This window comes from Gopherus flavomarginatus, chromosome 13 (genome assembly GCF_025201925.1).
Source record: "Gopherus flavomarginatus isolate rGopFla2 chromosome 13, rGopFla2.mat.asm, whole genome shotgun sequence".
Taxonomy (NCBI): Eukaryota; Metazoa; Chordata; order Testudines; family Testudinidae; genus Gopherus; species Gopherus flavomarginatus.
In genome coordinates, this window is record NC_066629.1 from 9,276,256 (window position 1) to 9,301,327 (window position 25,072).

Sequence of the window (25,072 nt, forward strand, 5' to 3'; positions counted from 1 at the left end):
AGCACATGGACGACCTCTGCTCCCCTCCCCCAATGGGTGTGCAGAGATGTGCCAGCAGAACTAAGGTGGCTTCCAGCCCACACTGCCTCCGTCCCTCCATGCCACTCCCAGAAATGGCCGGCATGTCCCAGCATCCCCTGGGGTGGGGGAAGTGTCTCCATTCACTACCTCTGCCCCGAGGACCAACTCCGCAGCTCCCATTGGCCAGGAACTGCAGCCAGTGGGAGCTCTGGGGGCGGCACTTGCAGGCAGCAGCGCACGGAGACCCCCTGGCATGGCTCACCTAGGAGCTGCTGACACAGGGTTGTGAGTACTGGTTACTTTGGGAGCTGCACTGCCCTGGGTAATCACCACCCCTCCTGAATTCCAACCCCCTCCTCCAGCTCAGAGCAAGCACCCCGCACTCAAATTTCCTCCCATAGCTTTGCTTGCCTTCCTTTCACCCAGAACCATCCTTCTTCTTCTGGGATGCAAGTAGCCATCTTTGGGAAGCCAAGAGACAGGCACAGAATTCTACCTCCCAGAAGCCAACAGCACCTCCTCAGGCTTTGCAGAACAAATGGTGGCACTCTACTAACCCCACTTAGCCGCACTGAGGTGCTTAGCTTCTGCCCTGCCTTCCTCAGTTCGACTTCCCTCTTTTGCCCTATTCCTGCCTCACTTCCTCCTTTGGCAAGTCATAGAAAGGAGGCCAGCAGGAAGAGCCAGCCTCCGTAGGCCAAACTCCAAGGGCAGAGGAAGCCAAGCCACAAGGCTTCAAAGGGTGACTCTCCAAGATCATCAAGCTTTCCTCTGCTGATGCCAAGGCTTTTTCCTCAGCTCATTTCAGCACCCTCTGCCATGCAGGGGTTAGGGTTATTGCAGGTGTTACCCAAAATTGGGCCAGCTAGTAAGTGTAGGGAGGACTAAAGACCCACCAGAGTCTAGTAGATAGCAGCACATTTATTATACTGATAGCTAAGCTGAAAATAAGCAGGGGAGGGTGGGTCACACTCGCACTCGCATACTCACGCTCCAAGGACAGGCACAGCACTGGAGATGTCAGGATTCTGTAAGCTAAGTGTCTCACAGCGCAGCTATGGATGGTGCGATGAAGGTAAGTCTTCCTGAGGCACAATGAAATACAACGCAGAGAACCACTGGCCAGGCAGTCTGGGCAAAGGGCATTCACTGGAGGTATGAGCTTGTGAGTGCTCTCCTGAGCACATGACCCCTTCCCCTTTTAAGGGCCTACACCTCATGGCCTGAGACTAGAGATGACTTGGCTGCGTCTGGTTGGTCACACTCCACCTTGGGCAGTGTCCATGCTCTGGGTCTGTGAGTGCTGCCTAATTAGAGTCCCAGACACCTTGTCTACCTGGGAGCTCTTCTGCTCTTCAACCAGAACATTCATCCCATGAGCAGTCCGGGAGGGAGTGGGAGGGGAAAAGCCACTTCACAGGCATTCAGAGAGGGAGAGGAGACAAAAGTGGGAACGGGGAAAGTATAACAGACCTTTTGAGCATAGAAATCAGTGCTGCTCCTACAACAGCAGGGACAGGCCAGTAGGAGCTGGGAAAATTATACCCTCATATTTCTGCCTGGTTTTAAGCCAGGGACCTTTTGCGTGTTAGACAAATGTGATAACCACTACCCTACAGAAACTTTGTTGCAGGGTTCTGCCCCTCCCTTCATAAGAATGGCCATACAGGGTCAGGCCAAAGGTCCATCCAACCTCACATCATATCTGCCAACAATGGCCAATGCCAGGTGCCCCAGAAGGACTGAACCTAACAGTTAATGATCAAGTGATCTCTCTCATGCCATCCATCTCCACCCTTTGATAAACAGAGGCTAGGGACACCATTCCTTACCCATCCTGGCTAATAGCCATTCATGGACTTAACCTCCATTAATTTATCTGCAAAAAGAAAGAGAAGTACTTGTGGCACCTTGGAGACTAACACATTTATTTGAGCATAAGCTTTCGTGGGCTAAAACCCATTTCATCTGATGCATGCAGGGGAAAATACAGCAGGAAGATATATATATATACACACAGAGAACATGAAAAAATGGATGTTGCCATACACACTACAAAGAGAGTGAGCAGATAAGGTGAGCTAATATCATCAGGAGAAAAAACCTTTTGTAGTGATAATCAGGATGGCCCATTTCCAACAGTTGACAAGAGGGTGTGAGTAACAGTAGGGGGACAAATAAACATGGGGAAATAGTCTGACTTTGTGTAATGACTCATCCACTCGCAGTCTTTATTCAAGCCTAATTTAATGGTGTCCAGTTTACAAATTAATTCCAATTCAGTAGTCTCTCGTTGGAGTCTGTTTTAAAAGGTTATTTGTTGTAATATAGTGAATTTTAGGTCTATCATCAAGTGACCAGGGAGATTGAAGTGTTCTCCGACTGGTTTTTGAATGTTATAATTCTTGACATGTGATTTGTGTCCATTTATTCTTTTACGTAGAGACTGTCTGGTTTGGCCAATGTACATGGCAGAGGGGCATTGCTGGCACATAATAGCATATATCACATTGGTAGATATGCAGGTGAATGAGCCTCTGATAGTGTGGCTGATGTGATTAGGTCCTATGATGGAGTCCCCTGAATAGATATGTGGACAGAGTTGTCAACAGGCTTTGTTGCAAGGATAGGTTCCTGGATTAGTGTTTCTGTTGTGTGGTTGCTGGTAAGTATTTGCTTCAGGTTGCAGGGCTGTCTGTAAGCAAGGACTGGCTTGTCTCCCAAGATCTGCGAGAGTGAGGGATCGTCCTTCAGGATAGGTTGTAGATCCTTGATGATGCGCTGGAGAGGTTTTAATTGAGGGCTGAAGGTGACGGCTAGTGGCGTTCTCTTACTTTCTTTGTTGGGCCTGTCCTGTAATAATGACTTCTGGGAACTCTTCTGGCTCTGTCAATCTGTTTCTTCACTTCAGCAAGTTGGTATTGTAGTTGTAAGAACACTTGATAGAGATCTTGTAAGTGTTTGTCTCTGTCTGAGGGGTTGGAGCAAATGTGGTTGTATCTTAGAGTTTGGTTGTAGACAATGGATTGTGTGGTGTGGTCTGGATGGAAGCTGGAGGCATGTAGGTAAGTATAGAGGTCAGCAGGTTTCCAATATAGGGTGGTGTTTATGTGACCATCTCTTATTAGCACAGTAGTGTCCAGGAAGTGGATCTCTTGTGTGGACTGGTCAGGGCTGAGATTGATGGTGGGATGGAAATTGTTGAAATCATGGTGGAATTCCTCAAGATCTTCTTTTCCATGGGTCCAGATGATGAAGATGTCATCAGTGTAGCAGAAGTAGAGTAGGGGTGTTAGGGGATGAGAGCTGAGGAAGCATTGTTCTAAATCAGCCATAAAAATGTTGGCATATTGTGGGGCCATGTGAGAACCCATAGCAGTGCTGCTGACTTGAAGGTTTACGTTGTCCTCAAATGTGAAATAGTTGTGGGTGAGGACAAAGTCACAACGTTCAGCCACCAAGTTTGCCATGACATTATTGAGGATACTGTTCCTGACATCTTGTAATCCATCTTTGTTGGTGTAGAGGGCTTCTATCTCTATAGTGGTCAAGATGGTGTTTTCTGGAAGATCACCAATCGACTGTAGTTTCCTCAGGAAGTCAGTGGTGTCTCAAAGATAGCTAGGAGTGCTGGTAGCGTAGGGCCTCAGGAGGGAGTCTACCTAGCCAAACAATCCTGCTGTCAGAGTGCCAATGCCTGAGATGATGGGGCATCCAATATTTCCAGGTTTATGGATCTCGGGTAGACGATAGAATACCTCTGGCTGGAGTTTTAAGGGTTTGTCTGTGCAGATTTGTTCTTGTGCTTTTTCAGGGAGTTTCTTGAGCATATGGTGTCGTTTCTTTTGGTAACTCTCAGTGGGATCAGAGGGTAATGGCTTGAAGAATGTGGTGTTAGAAAGCTGCCTAGCAGCCTCTCGTTCATATTCTGACCTAGTCATGATGATGACAGCACCTCCTTTGTCAGCCTCTTTTATTATGATGTCAGAGTTGTTTCTGAAATAAATTTGTTAATCTCTAACGTGCTACAAGTACTCCTTGTTCTTTTTGCTGATACAGACTAACATGGCTTCCATTCTGAAGCCTATTAATTTATCTAGTTCTCTTTTAAAACCTGTTATAGTCCTAGCCTTCACAACCCCCTCAGGCAAGGAATTCCACATGTTGGCTGTGTCTGTGTTAAGAAGAATTTCCTTGTATTTGTTTTAAACCTGCTGCCTATTAATTTCATTCGGTGGCCTCTAGGTCTTATATTATGGGATCAAGTAAATAACTTTTCCTTATTCACTTTCTCCACACCACTCATGATTTTATATACCTTTATCATATCACCTCTTAGTCTTCTCTTTTCCAAGCTGAAAAGTTCTAGTCTCTTTAATCTCTCCACATATGGGACCCATTCCAAACCCCTAATCATTTACTTGCCCTTCTCTGAACCTTTTCTAATGCCAGTATGTCTTTTTTGAAATGAGGAGACCACATCTGTTCGCAGTATTCAAGATGTGGGTGTACGATGGATTTATATAAAGGCAGTAATATATTCTCTATCTTATTCTCCTTTTTGAAATGATTCCTAACATCCTCTTTGCTTTTTTGACTGCTGCTGCACACTGCATGGTCGTCTTCAGAGAACTATCCATGATGACTCCAAGATCTCTATCCTGATTAGCTGCAGCTACATTAGCCCCCATCATATTGTATGTTAGTTGGGGTTATTTTTTCCAATGTGCATTACTTTACATTTATCCACATTCAATTTCATTTGCTATTTTGTGGCCCAATCACAGTTTTGTGAGACCTCTCTGAAGTTCCTCACTGTCTGCTTTGGTCTTAACTATCTTGAGCAGTTTAGTATCATCTGCAAACTTTGCCACCTCACTCTTTACCTCTTTCTCCAGATCATTTATGAATAAGTTGAATAGGATTGGTCCTAAGACTGACCATTGGGGAACATTGCTACTTACCCCTCTCCATTCTGAACACACCAATGGGTGATTCTGGAGAGAGAGGTGGCAGCCCTTTGATAGGTCAGCTGGTAGAGCAAAGGACTGGAGCCGGCACTCAGGAAGTCATCCTGACGTCGCCCTTCTGATTCCAGCTTGAAGGAGAACTTCTTTTTCTTCTTCTTGCTGACAAAGAGCAAGAGAAGAAAGAAAGGTCAGGTGGACCAACTTGGTGCATAAGTCCATGCTGTCTTTTCTTGCTTGGGACCCTGAAATGAGGGACTCATGATGAGTAAAGGCACTGCTGCACACAAAGAGCATGCCAAAACATGGCAGTGATCCAGGGACCTCTGGATTGTCAGTCTAACACTCTCCCAACTGAGCTAAGTCAGCACCCTAACAGCACTTTTTGGGCCTGCTGCTTCTCTGTCTGGGATGTTTTTGTCAGCCCTGACACACAAAAAGGGCATGATTGCGAGCGCCCACGAAGGCGAGATGAATTTTTGCCTGCCTTGCTCAGCTTGACTTGCTTCCTCACCCCATTCCTGCCTTAGATCCTGGGTTACCTGGTGGCTGAAGATGGCCTATTGTCTCAAGCAGTGCCAGAGCCTGACACAGTGCCCCTGGGCAGCCTTTGCTCTGCATATGCTGGCTGTGCACATTTGCAAATACTTTAAAGCCCTTGTCAGTAAGTTCTGGGGACAGTTGCTCACCTTCAGAGGAAGCTCCCTAAAATTGGCTTATCACACCCAGTGGTACATTGACCTCTGTTCAGACTGAGCCAAAGAAGAGGGAGAGCTCGCTTCTGTGGCCCCTAATGCTGTGAGGGCAACCACTGTTGTGGATGAAGCCATCTTGGAAGCACCTTCCACCTAGCCACCCACTGAACATCCTGTAGGGTGTAAGGTGGGAATAGAAGAACACGGGGGCGGGGGGACTTCCTAACCTCTTAATCAGCAGGTAAGTATGCCCAATGGTCTGTGATGGGATATTAGATGGGTTGGGATCTGAGTTACTACAGAGAATTCTTTCCCGGGTGCTGGCTGGTGAGTCTTGCCCACATGCTCAGGGTTTAACTGACACAGTTCACAGCACGAAATACACGATTTTGTGTTCAATGAGTTGTGTTCATTTACACAACATGAAAAATATGTTTTGGTCAATGCATGAAAACCTCACTGCATTGAACAACCCACTTGATATAGTCAATGTACTACAGAATATTTAAAGAAGTTAAGAAAGATGTGCTTATAAATTAACATGTGCCATTTACACACGCACAAGACACAGAAAAAACTGAATTATTTGAGCTACTAAAATTTCCACTTTCTCACAGCATTTTAGTTCTCAAGGTTGTTTTAATTTGCTTATTTTCTTTGAACTACAAATAGGGAAAGAGCACACAGAAGTCAGTGGAATTACTGCAGTGAGGGATTAGTCTCATTATTTGTCACTAACAATAGCCTTTATTAACACAGAGTTAACTTTGACTGTGAATATCTCTTACCTTCCAGAACATCGAGTTCAGTAAAACTCAAACTCTGGAAAAACAGGGAATACAGGATGATGGTACATGCCCAGATAACCTTAACTCTGCCCTCTAGAAGAGAATCCCTGATAGCATATGAGAACAAGGAAAGGTTTGGGGACAAATTACATGTGCTTCTCAAGAGTTTGTTTCTCCTCTAATTAATTAATCCTGGCCCCATCAGTTGATCCTAGCCTGGTGTCTGGCTGCAGAATTTATTATTTTTATCCCAGCATATTTAAAGGCAAAAACTGCTTTACAGAAGCTCCTTTATTCTAGGTTATACAAACAGGTCACTTACCCAGTTATTTCAAGGAGATAGAATTGTCCTGACCCACAGGGAACTTAAAATAACATGCTCAAGATCACACATTCGTTAGGAGAAAACCAAGGGGAAAAAAACAAAAAACACCAAACTGTTGCTGTTTCTAGCCAAATGATCAATGAGATCAGAAAATGAGACTGTGCAATTAACTGTCTGGTGCCACTCTGATTCTGCAGTTACTTGGATGCAGACACACTCAACTCTACGGCTGGTAAATGTACGGAGACTCTGCTGCTGCTCATAAACTAGCAGCACATGACCTCTAAACAGCTGCCATTTGAATGTATCTGAAAGTTACATGGAACAACAATCTGTGTTAAAGGAAGGCTGCCATTTATTAGAGCCCCAATTGATGCCATGTGCACAAACAGAGGATTGAATGTGTAACTGGTAGTTTGGTAAATCTTGGTTATTTTATTTTTGTAGCAGGCTCCTGTCCACCTCCAGTAGAGTTTTCAGTCCCAATGGCAACTTACTTACCAAATGTAATACAGACTAGTCCATTCCTCCCAAGTGGATGTGGTTCTTGTTCTTCTGCACACTGTAGCCCATGGAGGCCAAGGACTTGCAAATGTGTTTTCATGTGCCTTTGTTTAATTGATGAAAATAAATCTAGAGACTTAGAGGATTGGAAGTGATTTCAGTTGGGGGGACATGTTTGCTAGATTTTTATGCATTTGCACAGGAAAACATTGAGTGTGTCCTTTCATTTCAGGGGTCCCTATTTAGTGGAGCTCCTGAACATACTGGAAACGGAATTATTTTTTATTGAAGGAACAGGTTTGTGAGGAGGCACTTGGATTTGAAGCAAGGACTACTTGATCTGCAGTCAAACTACAGAGGAAGTTGTGGTTCTTTAGTTTCAACAGAGCTAGGCCTTGTCTCACTCTCAAGCTAGGCCTACACTAATGGGTGATATGGCTTTAGTTAAAGTTTTTAATTGAACAGCTGTTGCATGTCCACCCTGTGTCACCAGTGCACATCCATGCTAGAATCTCTTGGATCACCACAGAGAGCAGTGCACTGTGGGTAGCTATCCCACTGTGCAACTGGCTGCAGGGTGCTTTGGGAAGGGTTTGCAATGCCTCATGGGCTGGTACAGCATCACATGATGCAGGTTTCTCTATCCCATTGTTCTGTGGGCATCCTACTAGATTGCCAGCTGCTTTTCAACTGCAATGTGCAAGTGGTGGGGTAGAGAGTGTGTGTGTGTGGGGAAGAGAGGCAGTGTGTGCGTTGCAGAAGAGTGAGTATGTCGGCACACTGTCTCTAAGTTCAGACAGCTGCTGGAAGCAACCAGTCCTGAGGCAGGGGGCAGGGGACAGCCCCAACATCAGCCCCAACATCAGCCTCTATTCTCTCACTGGCTTAGCTCAGCACAGCACTCTCTGTCACACACACACACACACACACATGCACATACTGCTGTCAGCTTAGCTCTGTGTCAGGGGTGCTGGAACAGGGGGGTTAGAAGGCTATGGCCCCACCACTCTTTACTGGCTGTTAGGACAAATGATGGAGGGGGGGGAAAGGGCGCAGTCTTGGGGAAGAGGCGTTCTGTGGGTGTGGCCTTGAGGAGAGAGGTGGTGTGAGTGGGGGTCCTTAGGGAAGGGGTGTCATGGGGGTGCCACAGTTCGGACAACGGTGCACCCCCCACTGTAAGGAAGCTTCTGCTTTGTGTTAGCAGAGCTGGAAAGAGCAGCATCCACATAGTGATTTGCTTCCCGGGGCTCCAACAGGGGGGCTCGGGGGGTGATTTAAAGGGCCTGGGGCTCCGGCCGCTGCAGGGAGCACTGGGCCCTTTAAATCACTAGCCTGGAGAAGCCGGGCCGGGCTGGCACAGTGTACCGGCTCTTGCCGGAACCCTATACCGGAACATACCGGCTTACTTTCACCTCCGGTAGCTCCTCATGTGGATCAATAACTGGTTAAAAGATAGGAAACAAAGGGTAGGACTAAATGGTCAGTTTTCAGGATGGAAACAGGTAACTAGTGGTGTATGTACTGGGACCAGGACTAGTCAACATCTTCATAAATGATCTGCTAAATCTGAGCTGACAAAATTTGCAGATGATCCAAAACTACGGGCTTGCTTCCTAGAATGAACGCTCCTTGAGTGGGGTGATCCACAAGGAGTAGCTCAAACCTGCAAAGTGCCTGGCCAGGGGCAGGACATTAGCACAGCAAGGGATGGGGTTGGCAGTGACATCACAAAGGCCTTTTGCAGGACCTCAGACTATTGGTCAAAGGTGGTGGGGAGGTGGTGACCTCACAGAGAGATGCTGACATCAGCCAGGCAAGACAGGGGCGAGGGGCCAGGGAAACCTCAAGAGACACCTGTGGCTTTGCATCAGCAAGTCTCTTTCTCCAGGTCTCTCTTTGAGGACTGAGAGAGTATTCGGGTTCACGGACGTGAGCGCCAGGAGGAACCTCTTTCGAGTTTTCTCCTTCCCTTTTAGTGATTTTACTAGAAAACAGCCATCCCTGTTTAGAAGGTAGGAGCCTCCTCAAGGTTTGAAACCTGTTCAGTCAAATCCATCTGTTGACAGTTGAACTCTAGGCATGGAAAGCACGAGCTTAAGAAGGCAGAATTTTATTCCGCACCTGGGATTTTGTCCCATAAATCACTGGGGACATTAGGGTTTCTCCTTTTGGTTTCACCGTTTCCTCCATCCATCCATCCCTCCTTTCTCTTCGTCTCTTGTTTCTTTTGTCCTTTCACTTGTTCCCCTCCCAACACCAGGAGGAGGTAGGTAAGTAGGGGTGTGTGTGTGTGGCTGAAATAGTGCTTGGGCAGTGAACCCCATCGGTTCAATCCATCCTTTGGGCTCTCTGGTGAGAACCATCAGCCTCCCATCCTCAGTCTCTACCATGATTGGCTGAGCAGGGGGTTATTGACAGGGAGGAGACTCAGGTCCTTGTTGTTCTCTTTGAAGACCAAGGAAATAAGTCTGAACCAGTCATATGTTTGACAAATTTTGCTGATTCGCTGCATTAATGGTCTCTGAGCACTTCATGATTCTCTCTACCACTGCAGTTCTCCTAAAATACTTGCTGAATAGTTACTGTGCACTGTTGTTGGTCTGGAGCTAATGTGAGAACACTTTACTCAAGTCATTCAGTGTTTGAAATTCAAGATCTGATGGTTAGTTTCAAAATCAAGGCTCTTGGGACCTATTCCCAACTCTGCCACTGGCTGGGTGTGTGACCTAAGACAAGTCAATTCTCCTTTCTCAGCCTTAGCTTCTCCCTCTTTCAAATAGGGATACTAATGATCTGCTCCTACTTACCTCATGGTGGGTGGAGGATGGGGATCCATTGGAGAGTGTCACTAGGATTAGTGCATGATTTGAGGTGTCCTATCACATTTACTCAGAGCAGATTATGACATAATAGACTAGCTGAAATAGTCTCTTTTATTTGTATTTTTTTTATTTTGAAATTGTTAAGAGCAGCAACTACTTAGCTTAGACTGAAGCATCTTATATCATGTTTGTGATCTAAGTGTCTTCTCTTTGTGGGCGACGAGACAATTTAACACACTCTGACAAACAGGAGATGCTTTTGTTTTCCAACAAAATATTTTTGCAAAGAACTTTCATCCCACATGTTTTGATTTCGAGAAACAACCTGGTTTAGTCTGAATGGGATTTTCTGACAGAAATGGTTTCAATTAAATTTCCCCACCATCTCAATTCCTGAGCTCTGGGGGCGGGTGGGTTTGCTGGTTGTTAGAACAGGAGTCAGGACTGGTGGCTTCTCTTTCTGGCTCTGCCACCGCCTTTCTGTGTATGCCCTTGGGTAGGTCATTTCCCTTCTCTGGACCTCAGGCTCCTCCCCATCTGTCCAATGGGAACAAGGACAATTCTCGAACTCTGGGCAGTCCTGAGCCTAAGTGAGATAAGGGGCATTAAAACCCTCTGTGAAGGAGAAAGGGGAGTTTCATGGTGTTTAGCACCAAGGATTTCTAAAATTTGCTAAAAGGTCTAGTCTGTGGAAACAAGAAATGGTCGGGGCCAAACTTTTTAACCACTGCCTTTTTCAAAGCCCATTCATGGATGTGAGTCCCTGTCTTTTAGGCACCTGGGGTTCTTTGCCAGCAGGAGAGAAGAGGTTCCTGCCTCTGTTTTTGTGGCCTTAACAAACCAGGTGTTGTGCCCCAGTTCTCGTCTGAGATCCCTGAAAAAGAACATCTTCCCACCCATGAACAAGACAGGACCTATCTTTAAAAGGGGAACAAAGAGACCCTTGGGACTTACAGACTAGCTAGCCTCACTTCCACAGCTGGAGAGATACTGGAATACATTCTAAACAATCCGTGTGTCAGCAGCACCTACAGGATATTTTGGTTCTTAGGACAAGTGAGCATGGATTTATCAAGAACAAATCATTCCAAACCAATCCTCTTTCCTTCTTTAGCAGGGTTCTGGGCCTAGTGGAGGTGAGTAAACAGTAGATGGGATCTATCTCGGTGTTACTTTATAGACTAACAGACGTTTTGGATCTTTGCAGTTTTGGAGTTAGTCTATAAGGTGCCACAGGACTCTTTGCTGCTTTTACAGATCCAGACTAACATGGCTACCCCTCTGATACTCGGTGTTACTAAGGGTTTTGACACAGTCCCGTAGGACAGTCTCACAAGCAAATGAGGGAAATGCAGTCTAGATGCAATCAGTGTGATGTGGGTGCAGAGCTGGTTGAAAGCCCAAACTCCAAGAGCCCTTCTCCATGTTTGGCTGTCCAATGGAGAGGGTGTACCTGTTGGGTCCGGCAGGGATCAGTCCGGGGTCCAGTACTATTCAATGTTTTCATTACTGATTTGGTTAATGGAGTGGAGAGCATGCTTCTAAAATTTGCAACTGACACCAAGCACTTTGGAGCACAGGACTGGAATTCAAAACACCTTTAACAAATTGGAGAATTGATCTTCTTGAGCCAAACTCCATGGCTGGGCCCCTCTCTCTAGACTGGGCTGAAGTGAAACCCCAGAGCCAAACACTCCTCCTCCTGGACAGTGCGCTCCCACTTTCATGGTCAGATGCTGCTTAGCACTGTCACAGCAGCTTTGGCTGGGGGATTCTCCCAGCACTTTCCAATAGTGGGAAAGTATTAAATCCCCAGCAATGGACCTCAGGAGTCCTGACTCCCAGTCCCCTAGTCCAGTGACTCCAGCAGAGCACATGCCCTCTCAAAGGCAGGGGAAGTGTCCATGAGGGCCTGCATGTAACTGCCAGCTGTGGGAGGGAGTGTGCAGCAGTGGTTAGCGAAGGGGCCTGGAAAGAAGGACTGCTGGGTCCCATCCATCCTTCTGACACTTGGTGTGACCCTGAGCCAGTGCCTTCCCCTCCCCAGGCCTGTTTCTCATCAGTAGGGTTGGGGTTGCAGTCCCAACAGCCCAGAGGTGTTGGGAGGCTCCAGGAAGGTGTGTAAAGTGCTGGGATTGCAGGATCCCGGAGGCGCTGTCACCCCCACACTAGGGTGATGTTCTGCACCCCCTGCTGATGGCCAACTTTCTCCTTTCCTTGGCAATAAGACAGACTCTTGTTTTCACAGCCAGCCGATCACCCAGTGTCATCATCCTGCCTGCTGGCTGGGCAGGGTAACTCCTCAATCACCACCCATCTCTCCAGCCTGCCTTGGGCTTGGAGAGTGAAGAGAAAGGCAAGGGATGACATTGAACATCCTCCATCCATCGCTCTGTCACCAGAGCAAGTGAGTGGCATTAGGGTTCCTCGGTGGCATCCGCTGTCTGTCCGGGGATAAGCAGAAAGAGGGGGAGAGAATCTCTCCCAGAGGAGATTGGATTTGCAAACAGCCCCCAGAAGCCCCTCACTCTCAGACCAGGCAGGGGCTTCTCCAGAGCCGTCTCCAGTGTGTTTGACAAGGTCCCATCAATTGGGCTCCCAGTCCTTCCCTTGTGGGAGACTGCTCCTCAGGCTGAGAGTCTCTGGGCTGGGCCAGACCCAGTGAGCTGCTGAGCATGGAAATCAATGGGAAATGAGGGGGCCCTGGCCTTGCTATGCCTAGGGACTTTGAAGTGGGGAATGGTTTCCCAGGAGAAGTCCGGACTCCTGGGTTCTGTTCCTTCTCTAGCCTGGGTGGGAGGTGAGGCAGGGGAGTGAGTGTGTCCTGGGCTGGAAAGAGGGAGCTGCTTGTCCAAAGTGACCAACGGTCTTTGTGACTGACCCCAGTGCTCGAAATGGATGAGACTCCCCTGTTTTTGCAGCTCCAGGGATGAGGAGGGGGAACTTTGATGAGGAGCAGATCATGCAATGAACTCCTGCCAGTGTGTGTAGCTTGCACTCCCTGCACCCCTGTGGGGGGGAGGAGGAGCTGCTGTGGCTGGGGCAGGGATGGGGAGGGACCAAACAGGCTGGATAGTGAGAGGCTGCCTTGACCCGAGACTCACGCCTGCTCCCCGCTCGGTTCCAGAATGGCCAGGCTCCTGAGGATGTTCAGGAAGAAGGCTCTGCCGGTGGCCCCAGAGCCTGAGGGAAGCAGCTGCCATCTTCCCCAGGAGTGGAGCGACCCCTCCATCCCCACTGGCGGGGAAGGAGCTCTCAGCCGGGCCAGGAGGTGGAAGTGTCCAGCCTTCTGGAAGAGGAAACCTGCTCCTGGTCCAGGTGCCGAGGTGGGAGAGGCACTGGCCAGGCCGAAATGGAGCTGGGCCAGGATGCGGCTGGGCAGGCAGGACCCAGCCCAGGAGCAGAACTGGGCAGAGTGGCTCTGGGGCTTGTTATGTGGGCAGCAGCAGCCCCAGGAGCCCAGCCTTGATTTCCAGCAGGAGGCATTGCCCTGCCTGGTCAGTGGGGACCTTCCAGCCTTCCCAGGGCAGGAGGTGGAGGATTCCTCTCTCAGCCCCAGCAGCTCAGCCCGCTCCCTATGGGACAGCAGCAGCGCCTGGGACTCGGACAGCAGCAAGGCCAACGGACGCTTCTGCTTTGTTCCAGGTGAGGAGCCAGGCTGGGCTCAGGGAGGGGTGAGGAGGGGGCTGTGAACACCCCAGGCCCAGGCCCTCGAGCCACGCTATGGGGATGGGTCCCCAGCTCAGGCATCTAGACTGAGCCACTAAACCCCACTGACACTAGATGCTGCCACTTTAATCCTTGGTGCTCCATTGGGCGGGGGGTGGGAGGCACCTCCCAGGGAGTCCAGGACAATGTGGGGGGTCTCTTTGCTATGGACTCCTGAAGGAGTTGGGGGCTGACGACACTGAGGCTACTTGGAATCAAATATATTTGAGATACAAGTACATAGCCCATATTCCTAACTTCAAATACAAAAATGGTACACGCATACAGCCAGCATAATTATAACCAGCAAATCATAACCTTGTCATAGACACCTCACATGCCAACCTTTGCACAATATTTGCTGCACATATATAACAGTGGTGGCAACAATGATCTCTACGGTCCCAGTTCATATTAATAACGGTACAGAAGGCTATAAAGAAGTGGGAGGGAGGCGTCTTCCAGCCGGCGTGTCTCGTCCATTTCTCCTTTGCCACTTGGGCCGAGGTGGGAAGGGAGCGAAACGTGCCCGGCTGAAGGTTTTGCGCTCGGCCTTGAAGATTAAGCCTAAACCCCAGCATGGCTACGTCAGGGTTGTCCTGGGCTTTGTAGGGGGAGAGCTCAGCTGGGAGAAGGGGCAGACGAGGGGATTTTGCCTCTGATAGATAAGGGCTTTGTCAGTGGGAAGCTGTAGGTCACATGCTGGGGGTGACAGTGGGGTTTGAGCTGGGGCAGCAGCAGCAGGGGAGCAATGTGTGTGTGTGTGTGGTGGGGGGGTTTCACTTGGTAAAAATGAACCTGCCAAGCCGCTCCCTCTGCTGGAGCAAAAGCCTCTCATTTATCTCCTCAACTCCCCTCCATGAAAATCTCCAAGCCTCCCCCGGTGCTGAGAGACCCTCACACTCCCATGGAGATTTGCAATTGTTCTAACTCTTCCTTGACCTTGTCCAAATAGTTTTCACAGAAAAATGATCAAGAACATTTCAAATGAGAAAAACAAACCACACACAGTTTGGATCTGAATTTTTCAACTGAAATTTGGAGACAATAAAACTCATCCCTTTGTTGGCCAGAAACCAAAGCTAGACCTCTTCCGCTGTAGCTGTGACTTCAGCTACCGAGCCACCAATGCATTGACTCCTCTTGTGAGACATTTCTCTACACAGTACTGCTGCTAATCCAGTTACTGACTCCAGGAAACATTTTCCTTAGCCTGGTTCCATGTGTCACTGGTTTCTCTAGCAAAGATCAGTCCCTGGTCCTGTGGTCCAGACATCCTCATTCACATCAAGCTTCAAGTTCAGAATCATTTCCCATTCCCGCTCTGTGGGAGGGGAGACTTTTAAACGTGCTCTCTGTGCGACTGCACATGACTAAGCAAAGAGAACAAACCCAAATCCCCCCAGTGCTTTGGGAGCCAGGTTTGCTGTGGGAATTCTGTAGTTTAGATGACTTCAAGCCTGGACATTGTGATTCTTTACCAAATTCTCTGGCATTGGGGCATTTTTGTGCTCACAGTTATGATGGTTGACTGGTTAAGGCATTGGAGTCAAAATCCACTAGGGTTCCCCTATGCAGGTTTGAATCCTGCTCACAGCATGGCCTGTGTTTTTGCCAGCCTCTCACCCAGGCAATACCTCTGTACAACCCCCTGAGACACTCTCAATTCTCTCCTCACTCCAAGTAAATCCTGTTCTGCTCCTTTCATAGAGATCCCTGGGACACCACCTCACACTGTGTCCCTAAGATGTCAGGCAAACTCTCAGCACCGGCTGCCTCTGCCACTCACCTGGTGCCCCATAGATCATCCATAGCCCTGGTCAGGGCCAGCTTTAGGCCTATTCTACCAATTCCCCCTAATCAGGTCCCACGCCTAAGAGGGCCCCGTGCCCAGTGAGAATCTCTTCCCTGGCTAGAGGAGCCTTTTTAATTTTTACTCACCCGGTGGTGCTCCGGGTTTTAAGCAGCACTTTGACGGTGGGTACTTCGCTGGCTCCGGGTCTTCGGCTGTGGGTCCTTCAGTGCCACCAAAGACCTGGAGTGAGTGAAGGACCTGCCGCCGAGGATTTGGAGCACCACTTGGTGAGTACAAGCCTCACATTTTTTTAAAAATTTTTTATTTTTTTTAGTCATCCCTGCTAGGTCCCCGTCAAAACTGTTCAAATTGGGCCCCACACTTCCTAAAGCCCGCCCTGGCCCTGGTTCTGCACCTCTCTCTAGAGTGCAAAAGAAACCAAGTCAGCGAGTCCATGGGAGCTATGGGGCTGCAGAACCAACAGAGAAAAAATAGGTGCTCAGCACCCACTGGCAGCCAGCTCTCCCCGCCCCACTACAGGCCTTGCTGACAAGCTCCTCCTCTTCCCCTTCAGCACCTCCCACTTACCAGTGATCAACTGTTCAATGCGGTGCAGGAGGCACTGGGCGGGGATGGGAAGAGGTGGGGGCGGGAGACGAATGGTGCTGGATGGGAAGAGATGGGACAGGAGTGGGGGTTTAGGGGAAGGGATGGAGTGGGGGCAGGGCCTTGGGGGGAAAAGGGGGGATTTGTCCCAGACTCCAGATCTCTCTAGAGCCAGCCCTGAAGGAAAATGCTGACCATCACAGTGACAATAAAACTGACCAGCATTGCGGGGGAGACGGAGGGAGATCCACACTCATCAAGTCTCTTCTCTCCCCCAAGGTGAGCCAGACACTGCTCTCTCCTGGCTCTCACTCTAGCAGATGGACCACAAGGAACCATTTCCCCACAGGAAGTGCATTGAGTGCCCCTGTGGTGCTGAGGGGTCTGGCGCTGCTGCTACCTGTGGAGCTGGCAGAGGGTTGATGTCTGCACAGACTCTCAGCTGCCAGGCCGGAGGGGGCACTTGGGACCTTACCAGACTGACTCAGTGAAGACTGGGGGTTGACAGAGGAATACAGATGCTCTTCACAGCATGGAGCAGCATCCACCCATGCAGCCAGGCAATGAGCATTTCCCACAGCCTGGAGCCGAGGGGGAGGCAGCAGCTGCTGTTCCAGCTCCTGGAGGACAGGGCCTGTCAGCCAACAGACACTTCTTACTCACCACAGCTAAGGGTGTTGGGTTCTTCCAGTGAGGGTGTGGAGCAGCCATTCGTTTTCCTGTCCTTTTCGTGTTCAACTGCTGACAAAAACATCCCAGACAGAGAAGTAGCAGGCCAAAATACTACTATGCAGCTGCTAAAGGTCCCTGGTTTAATCCTAGGCTTTGACAAATCCTTTCATCCCTCTTTGTGCAGGAGTGGCTTGTTTTCTGAGAGCACAGGAGTGCCTGTACCCAAGGTAAGTTCCTGATCTTGGGCTCTGCAGTAGGAAAACATAGAAGGAGCTTGTGCCCCTAGCTGACCCCCCTGACCTTTAACGATGAGAGATGAGAGCTATCTTTCCCCACATGGCAGGAAGAGAGCAAGGCAGGATGACCCTCAGGAATGGTGCCAGAGGGCTGCTAGGCAGGGATTGGGGATGAAAACTCCTCTGTGCAACTGAGCAATGGCAGTACCAGGGAAGGGGCATCTGTAAAAGTGACCCAGCACACATCTCCTCCTCTGGGCACCTAGAGCAGAGGCAGCTGGTGCTGACGGCTCCAAGGGAAGGCTTAAAAGCCACAGAGCAACTGAGGGCAGGGTTAGAGGAGGGCAGGACCATGCCTATGTGCAGCCTTCAGACAAGCACAAAAAAACCCAGCCAGGCAGCTCCCTGCCATGCAAAACACTCATTGAAGTTCACCAGCATGCAGGGCAGCTGCTGATGCTCTGTGGCCAACATCACAAGATGGTAGGAAAGCAGGGCCAGCCCCCTGGTGTGGCCTCTGTCTGTTCCCAGTCACAGTGCTCACTTTTGCAGTGGGGCAGGAGATTTTACCCCAAGAGGCTTTTCCTCAGCTGGCCAGAAGCAGAGAAACACCCAGGCTCCCAAGGCTCTATGTAGCAAACCCCCTCAAGCACAGGGACAGGTGCACATTTGGAAGAGGAAAACTGCTCTACATGCTGGCCCTGGCAGCTGCCCATTTTCTTTGGCAAGTCAGGAAGGGCAAAGGCTAGACTGGAAGCACCTGGGGCTCCTGCCCCAGCCTTTGTGATGCCCAACTCCCAACTCCTTCCTGGGCTCTAGCTGAAGCTAGAGCATTGGCCTGAGCAGCCAAGAAGAGGTTCCACCAGCCCTGAAGGGAGCAGGATGTTCAGCACAATAGTAAAGCTGCAGAAACACAACAACCAAAGGACTCAAACCCTCAATCTTCTGATCCACAGTCAGACACCTTACCCATTAAGCCACGTGAGAAAAACCTCCCTAAGCACTTCTTTGGAAAAGGTGGTCATTGTGTGTCTCAGGTCATCTGCTGAGTGGGGCCGAGACTCTCCAGGCACAAGAAGTAGAGTTCCCAGCGACATGTGAGACTTAATTCTATGGAGCCAAGTGCAGGGCTTCGGCAGGAAGACTCAGGCATGAGGGATTGGGGTGCAGCAGATGAACCAGCTGTCTAGGTGTAGAGATTTAGTCACACTGAGGCACAGGAGGGAGGAGGAGGAGGAATCCTGCTGACAGGCAGTGGATGTGCAGAAAAAGAGGAGGGGTTCCTGGGACTTTTTTTGCCTCTCTTTTGCCTACCTGCTCGCTCTTGTGGTGAACAATGAGGATGGTTTGAACAAGCCCCGGTAGCTCAGTTGGTAGAGCATCAGGCTCTTAATCTGCAGGTCCAGGGTTCAAGCACCCATCTAGCTGCTCAGCTTTTAAGTGACCTTGTGTGCCAGGAGCCCAATGATTCCTGGTGCTCTCCACCAGCCACATGCAGATTCCCAGAATCTATGGCCATTTCCTGGAAAGGTTCCTTTCCTCAGGAATCAGGAGAGAGGCCACATCCACAGGAGCAGGCCTAGAACATGCAGTCTCTGGCTGGCAAGAAGCACTGTGGGGCCAGGTGCTGAGAAAGCTCAGAGGGGGAGCAGCAGAGATGAGGGGAAGAGAGAGACAGAGAAGCAATGAGGACAGAGTACAACTGTACAGGGGCTAGAGGTCTGGCTATTGTGGGGAACTTCCCTGGTTTATACATGACCCTGGTGCAACTGGCCAGAGAAAGGATCTGAGTCCCCACCCTGTTACCCAGAGGCCTGCCTGACCCCAAGGAGGCTCTTTCTACTCTCATGTGTGGCAGAGTCCTCATAATCCCAACAAGGCTGGGCCCAGGAATGCTGGGGGGGTTGACCCCAGTGGTGAGCTGGAGCTGGTTCCCACCAGTTCCCAAGAACCAGCTGCTAAAATTAGACCTCTGCGGAGAACCGATTGTTAAAGGGCCAGAGGGTGGGCAAAGAACTCCAGTCTGCAGGCTGGACCATCCTGTTCTCAGGATTCCCAGCTGAGGAGGCTGAGGTTCCCCTGGCCCTTCCCCCGTTTCCCACCAGCTGCAGTGTGACCAGCGACCGGCACCAGCTGGGCAGCTCAACTGAGTTCCTGAGTCATCCTGCTGCTTTGAGCTGCAGACAAGGTAAGGGGGCGAGGGCTGCAAGCTCCAGGGCTTCTGGGGGGAACGGAATTTTCCCCAAGCCCTGCAGGGGCAACTGGCCCCACGAATGTCTCTCCCCTGCCCTGGCCCCTCCCCAGCTTCCCCTCCCCCTTAAATCAGAAATTTTTATAGAGAACCAGTGGTCAAGATTTTGGCAGCTCATCACTGTTTGACCCCCAATCTTGTCATGATCACTTGAACAGGGCTACTGTGTCTCCACTCTGGGCACTTCCCTGACCCACTCCTCATGGTGTTTGCTTCAAGCAAACACCATTTATTACTCAGCAGTCAATGTAAAACATAAGGAAAGATTAAACGAAAACATGTTACCCTGTTCTGTGGTGCAGGGAGATCACAACCGGCATCTCTGGAGGGTCAGGGCAGGTCACAGTCTCTCCCTCACATGTCCCAGGCTTCCTTCCCAGGCTCTGGCTCTGCTGCAGGGACACCACAGGCTGGACACTTGCTCTGGCAGTGGCCACATGCTCTAGGTGACAGGCCCCTTGTTCCCAGTGTCAGCCCCCATGTAGGGAATATGATCCCCCCATCCCCAAAAGTCTAGCCTGCAAGATCTCTTGATGGGTGGCATCTCCTTGCACTGGGCCTTCTGCCCAGCATCCCCCTCTCTCCCACGCTGCTCACTGAACCCACCTCCAGCCCCAGTGCTGCTGCGGCTCTGCCTCCAGCTCCCTGGGTTGCTCCTCTGGCTCTGCTTGCTGCGGCTCTTCTCCTAGCACAGATCTGCTCCCTGGGCAGCTTCTACGGCTCATGCTGCTGCAGTTCGGCTCCCAGCACAGATCTGCTCTGGTTCTCTCTGGCTGGTGCAGTTGTGCTCCCCGGCTCTTCTCGGGCTCCTCTCTCCTTAGCTCCATCCCGCTCTGGCCCAGGCAGTTCCAGCTCAGACAGAGGATGGAACCCCCAGCCTGGTGACTCCCTCATTACACTGTCTGGCCTGTCAGTCCAACTAACTTGAAGCTTTGGCCTCTCCCCATTGCCCCTGGGGACTGTCAGTCTCTGGGTCCTGATTTCCCATTAGCCCTTCCCCCATCTATTGGGACTGGGAACTAGCCAACCAAAACGCTCACTAAGTTTTGGTAAGGGGCCAACAGTCCCTTACATGGGCTAGCCCCATGAGGGTCACCACTGTGCAGAGAAAGCAGCACAAGCTGGTCCCATGGTGTAAAAAGCAGCGCTCAGGACTCTGAGTCCTTCAATCTGAGTTCAAATCTCAGTGGGACCTCATGCTGGCTTGTGGTAAAGCCCTGGAGCTCACAGTGCTCAACTTCCTTGTTTCTAGCTGTACAACAGCAGATCTTTCCCCTCCTGCTGGGTGACTTGCCCACTAGGGCTGGGTTTTGGGTCATGATGGCCAAAATTGGTTGGGGCTCTAGAACTTGCTACCCTGGTTGCTGATGCCTGCATTCCTGTGGTTTGACCAGGTGGTTGGGATTCTTTCTGCTTCACATGGGGCCTAAAAGTTTGGCCCTTGTGCTTCCTGCCACATTTTTCCTCTTGCCCACATGGCGCTTGAATAAAGGAGGGTCCGGGCCAGCCTTGATAGTCAGGGCAAGGAGGAGGGAGGAAGAGCCCCAGGCTGGAGCCCAGCACACCTCTCCTCCTCTGGGCACCTAGAGCAGAGGCGGCTGGTGCTGACAGCTCCAAGGAAAGGCTTAAAAGCTACAGAGCAACCGAGGTCAGGGCCAGAGGAGGGGAGGACCATGCCTATGCGTACCCAGCAAGCGGCCACAAAGACACCGGCCAGCCTGATCCCTGCCATGCCAAACCCCCACTGAAGACGTGCTTAATCCACTTGCTGATCAGGAGGAAAACCTGTCAAAGTCTGTGTGCGAGGAGAACACGCTTGGCTCGGAAGGAATGAGGAAAAAGAGCAAGTGAAAAAAATAACTTGTGAGAGCAAGCGAAAAGAACGTGAAAGGCAGAGAAAGAAAAAAAGGGGGAGAAAAATAGAAAAAGAAGGAAAGAAAGCAAGAGCATGAAAGGTAGAGGGGAAAAAAGTAAGCAAGATCCTATAAGCTAGAGAAGGAAAGGAATGAAAGAACGAATGAACCACAAGCGCTAGTTGAAGCTGGAATGGGACAGTCAGAGAAAGGAGAGACTGACTTGTTAAGCAAGGTTGCACCCCAGAGTCTCCATGTTGGGGGCACAGGCCCCCCATTTCCATCCTGGCCCTGCTTGAGGGGGACCATGCATAGGTGCCTATTGGCAGCCCCATGCTCTGTGGAGGGGGCGAGCCCCCCCACACCCTCAGGACCTCTGAGAGTGGGTTCAAGCCCTGCTGAAAAAAATTTTGGAGGCCCCTCAGCAAGGGTGGAGCAGCTAAACAGAGCCAATGAAGCCGGGGAAGCCAGGCCCTGGGCCCCTTTCTGGACTGCCGGGTCCCGGTAATTTGTACCAGCTTCCCCTCCCACCCCTCATCGGCCCTGCATACCCTCCCCTTGGGATGCGGGTTCTCCCCAATCCCGACCTCCATCCCACACGCTCCAGGGAATGGGGGGAAGGTGGGGAGAAGGCGTGTGCTGAGCAGCACCGTGGGTGTCTCTCTCTGGAGTGAAGGAAAAGGATATTTTTTGTACCAGAAGGAAAGAACAGGGGGCTGGGGCGTTTGTGGAGCTGGAGCACACACCAGAGAGAGGAACTGAATGCAGCCCAGCGTGAGCCCAGTGCCAGTTGGAGCTGAGATGCCTGCACCTGGAGGACCATCTCCAGAACCTACCTTGATGGTGCCGTTCATCCCCGCTCCCACACAAAACCCGCCTAGACCTCCCTGGATGAGGTGAGGTGGTGCATTGGCACAGGGGGCTGTGTGTGTGATTTCCTATTAGTATGACTGATTTTTGCAAAGCTCCTCCCACACCCCCTTCTTCTTTTGGTGCCAGGGCTGGGTGGCTTTCAGCACTGCTGTTGACAAGGGCAGCGGCACAAGGGGCTCAGGGCACAGAATCGGGGAGCTGGTGAGGAGGGTGCACAGGAGGTCACAGGGATAAGAATCACATTTACCCCTTGCAATGCAATGGTGGTGCACTCACGCACTGCCACACCTTTTAGTATCACGACTATTTATCTGTACAACAGCAGCACCTACAGAGACCAGGGCAGAATCAAGGCCCCTGTTGTGCCAGGGGCTGCACAGACACAGAGACAGTCCCTGCCCCAGCTGAGATCAGGGCCCCGTTGGGTCAGACACTACCCAGACATAGCGAGAGACAGGCCATGCCCCAGAGAGTTTAAAGGCTCCATACCCAAAAAGTGGGAGGAGAAACAGAGGCCCAGTGTCACACAGCAGCACTGAAAATAAAACCCAGGAGTCCTGGCTCCTCCTGCTCTAACCACTAGACCCCACTCTGCTCCCAGAGTTGGGGACAGAACCCAGGAGCCCTGGCTCCCCAAAAGGGCAGGAGTGGGGTCTAGTGATTAGAGGAAAGGAAGATGGTTGTCAGGACTCCTAGGTTCCAGGTCCATCACTAGGGTTAGAGTGGAGTCTCATATGTTAGCACAGGTGGGGCTGGGAGCCAGGACTCCTGGGTTCTTCCCATCCCCCCACAAACCATCTTGCACACAGGAGGGGGCTGGGCAGGAAGTGGTGATGGGGTGAAAAATACCAAGAAATGTAAATCTCGAAGGAGCCTGTGCCAGGAACCGGGAGGTGCAGAAACCACGGCCCCCCTCCCCACCTCTAACCCCGCCTTGGCTGGCACTGGATTGTGCTGCCTGTGCCCCCAATCCACCCCCTGCAAGTCCTGGGGGGCAAGGAATAACCATGGTGCTGGGCCCCCCATCCAATTGAAGTATTCAGTGTCGCAGTGACCCAAGGTGTGTGCACAGAATGGGGATGGGGGGATGGGGATGGATGGATTTCTGCACGTGTTTGTGTATGTGTGGTTTTCTGTAAAGGTTTTGTGGGGAGGAGGGTATTATTACAGCTGTGGGGGTTGTGTTTGTGGCTGTGTAAGTGTATGTGTGTGTGTGTGTGTGTGTGTGTGCGCGTAAGCGTGCGCTCTGCTGCCCTCTGCTGCCCTCTGCTGGTGCAACAACTTTTTCTCTGTATGTCACAGCCCCCATACCATCAACTCCAGTGGTGATTTCCCCATCTTACAAGGGCTGGCTGGCCTGACCCTTCTCCTGAGTGTGGCGGGGGCTGCAGCTCACCCCCTGTGGGGCAGGAGTGCCAAGGAATGGGGCACTGGTCTCTGATGCACCTGGAGAGCAGCTCACATGAGGCGGGGCAGGGCATGTGGTGTCTGTTCTGCATTACCTGGTGCTGACCCATTGCACAATCCCCAGCCACGCTGCACAGCATGCGCCGAGAGAGGGCAGGGGCCAAGCAGACAATCCAGCACGAGGTGGGAGAGGATCTGTGGATGGGGTGAGGAAAAGCCTTGGGCTGCACTGGGGGAGTGCAGAACAGGGGTGACACCCCAGAAACCTGCAGCAAAGGGATGGACAGGTGGGCTGGGTGGATAGAAGAGGCAGGGAGCCTAAAATCTAAAAGGGGAGTGTGGGGTCTAGTTGGTCAGAGAGAAGGGGGGGGGATTGGTGGTCAGAATTCTTGGATTCTGTCTCCAGCCCTGGGAGGGGAGTGGGGTCCAGTGGTTAGAGTGTGTGTCAAGGGGGAGCCAGGATTCCTGGGTTCTCTCCCTGGCTCTGACTCTGTCTTGTGCAATCCCTTGTCAGTTACCCAACTCGTCAGCGTGTGGGAGCGAGGGGCTGGGGAGACATGGCCCGGAGTCCTGCGCTGCCCCTTTCTTACCCAACCTGGGGCAGGTTGACAGAGCAATACACACACTCTCCAGAGTACGGAGCAACATCCACCCATGCAGCCAGGCAATGAGCATTTCGCACAGCCTGGAGCCGAGAGGGAGGCAGCAGCTGCTGTTCCAGCTCCCCGGGGACAAGGCCTGTCCGCCAACAGCCACTTCTTACTCACCACAGCTAAGGGCATCAGGTTCCTCCGGTAGGGGTGTTGAGTAGCCGTTCGTTTTCCTGTTCGCACTCCTCTGCGGTGTGAAAATTGGGGAACAGAAGTAGAAGCCCCACCTCCCTCCCTAAATGACACCCAGTAGGGGAAGCCAGGACACCAGGGTTGGGTGGCAAGTGGTAGCCAGACTCTCACTGCCAGGGTCTAGTCTAGTCTAGGCCAGGGAAGAATGATGGAGTTGGAGTCTTGTTCTTCACATTTGCGATGTGAGTACAGAAGGGGCTGGAGCTCCAACCAGGGAAGGCATTACTGGTGGACTTTGTGCTCTGCAGCACTGGTTACGGCTATATTAGTGTGTATGGTCCCCAGTTAAGACACGAATGGAAAGATCAATGGAAGGAACTGGCTCCTTTCCTCTGGACTGTTTGGTGTTGGGGGGGATTTGAATTGTGTCAGCCGGCCTGAGGACCACTGGTCCTGTTTTCCTGACTGTCAGAGGAAACGTTTTTACAATGAGCACTACCTGGTGCAGGTCTGTAGAGAGGTCGGCTTAGAGGCGCTCACACTAGCCCCAGAGGGGGTTCACATTTCTGCGGTGACAGGCCGGGAGTTGCACTGACCAGATTTACGTAAAGGAGAGCACGTCGACAGCCCAGTGCAGGGTGGTGCCTATGGAACGTTCAGATCACGCCGCTCTCACCCTGTGCTCAATGTGGGCAATTCCCTGACCAGGGGCAGCTCTATGTATTTTGCTGCCCCAAGCACAGCAGTGAGGCAGCCTTTGGCGGCAT

General features: G+C 51.0%; 1 protein-coding gene across 1 annotated transcript in view; it reads right to left on the reverse strand.

The window, feature by feature from the left end:
- The window catches only part of LOC127033611 (zinc finger protein 420-like), a 496,719-nt gene that overhangs the window by 163,129 nt on the left and 308,518 nt on the right, over positions 1-25,072 (reverse strand). The window lies entirely within an intron of this gene.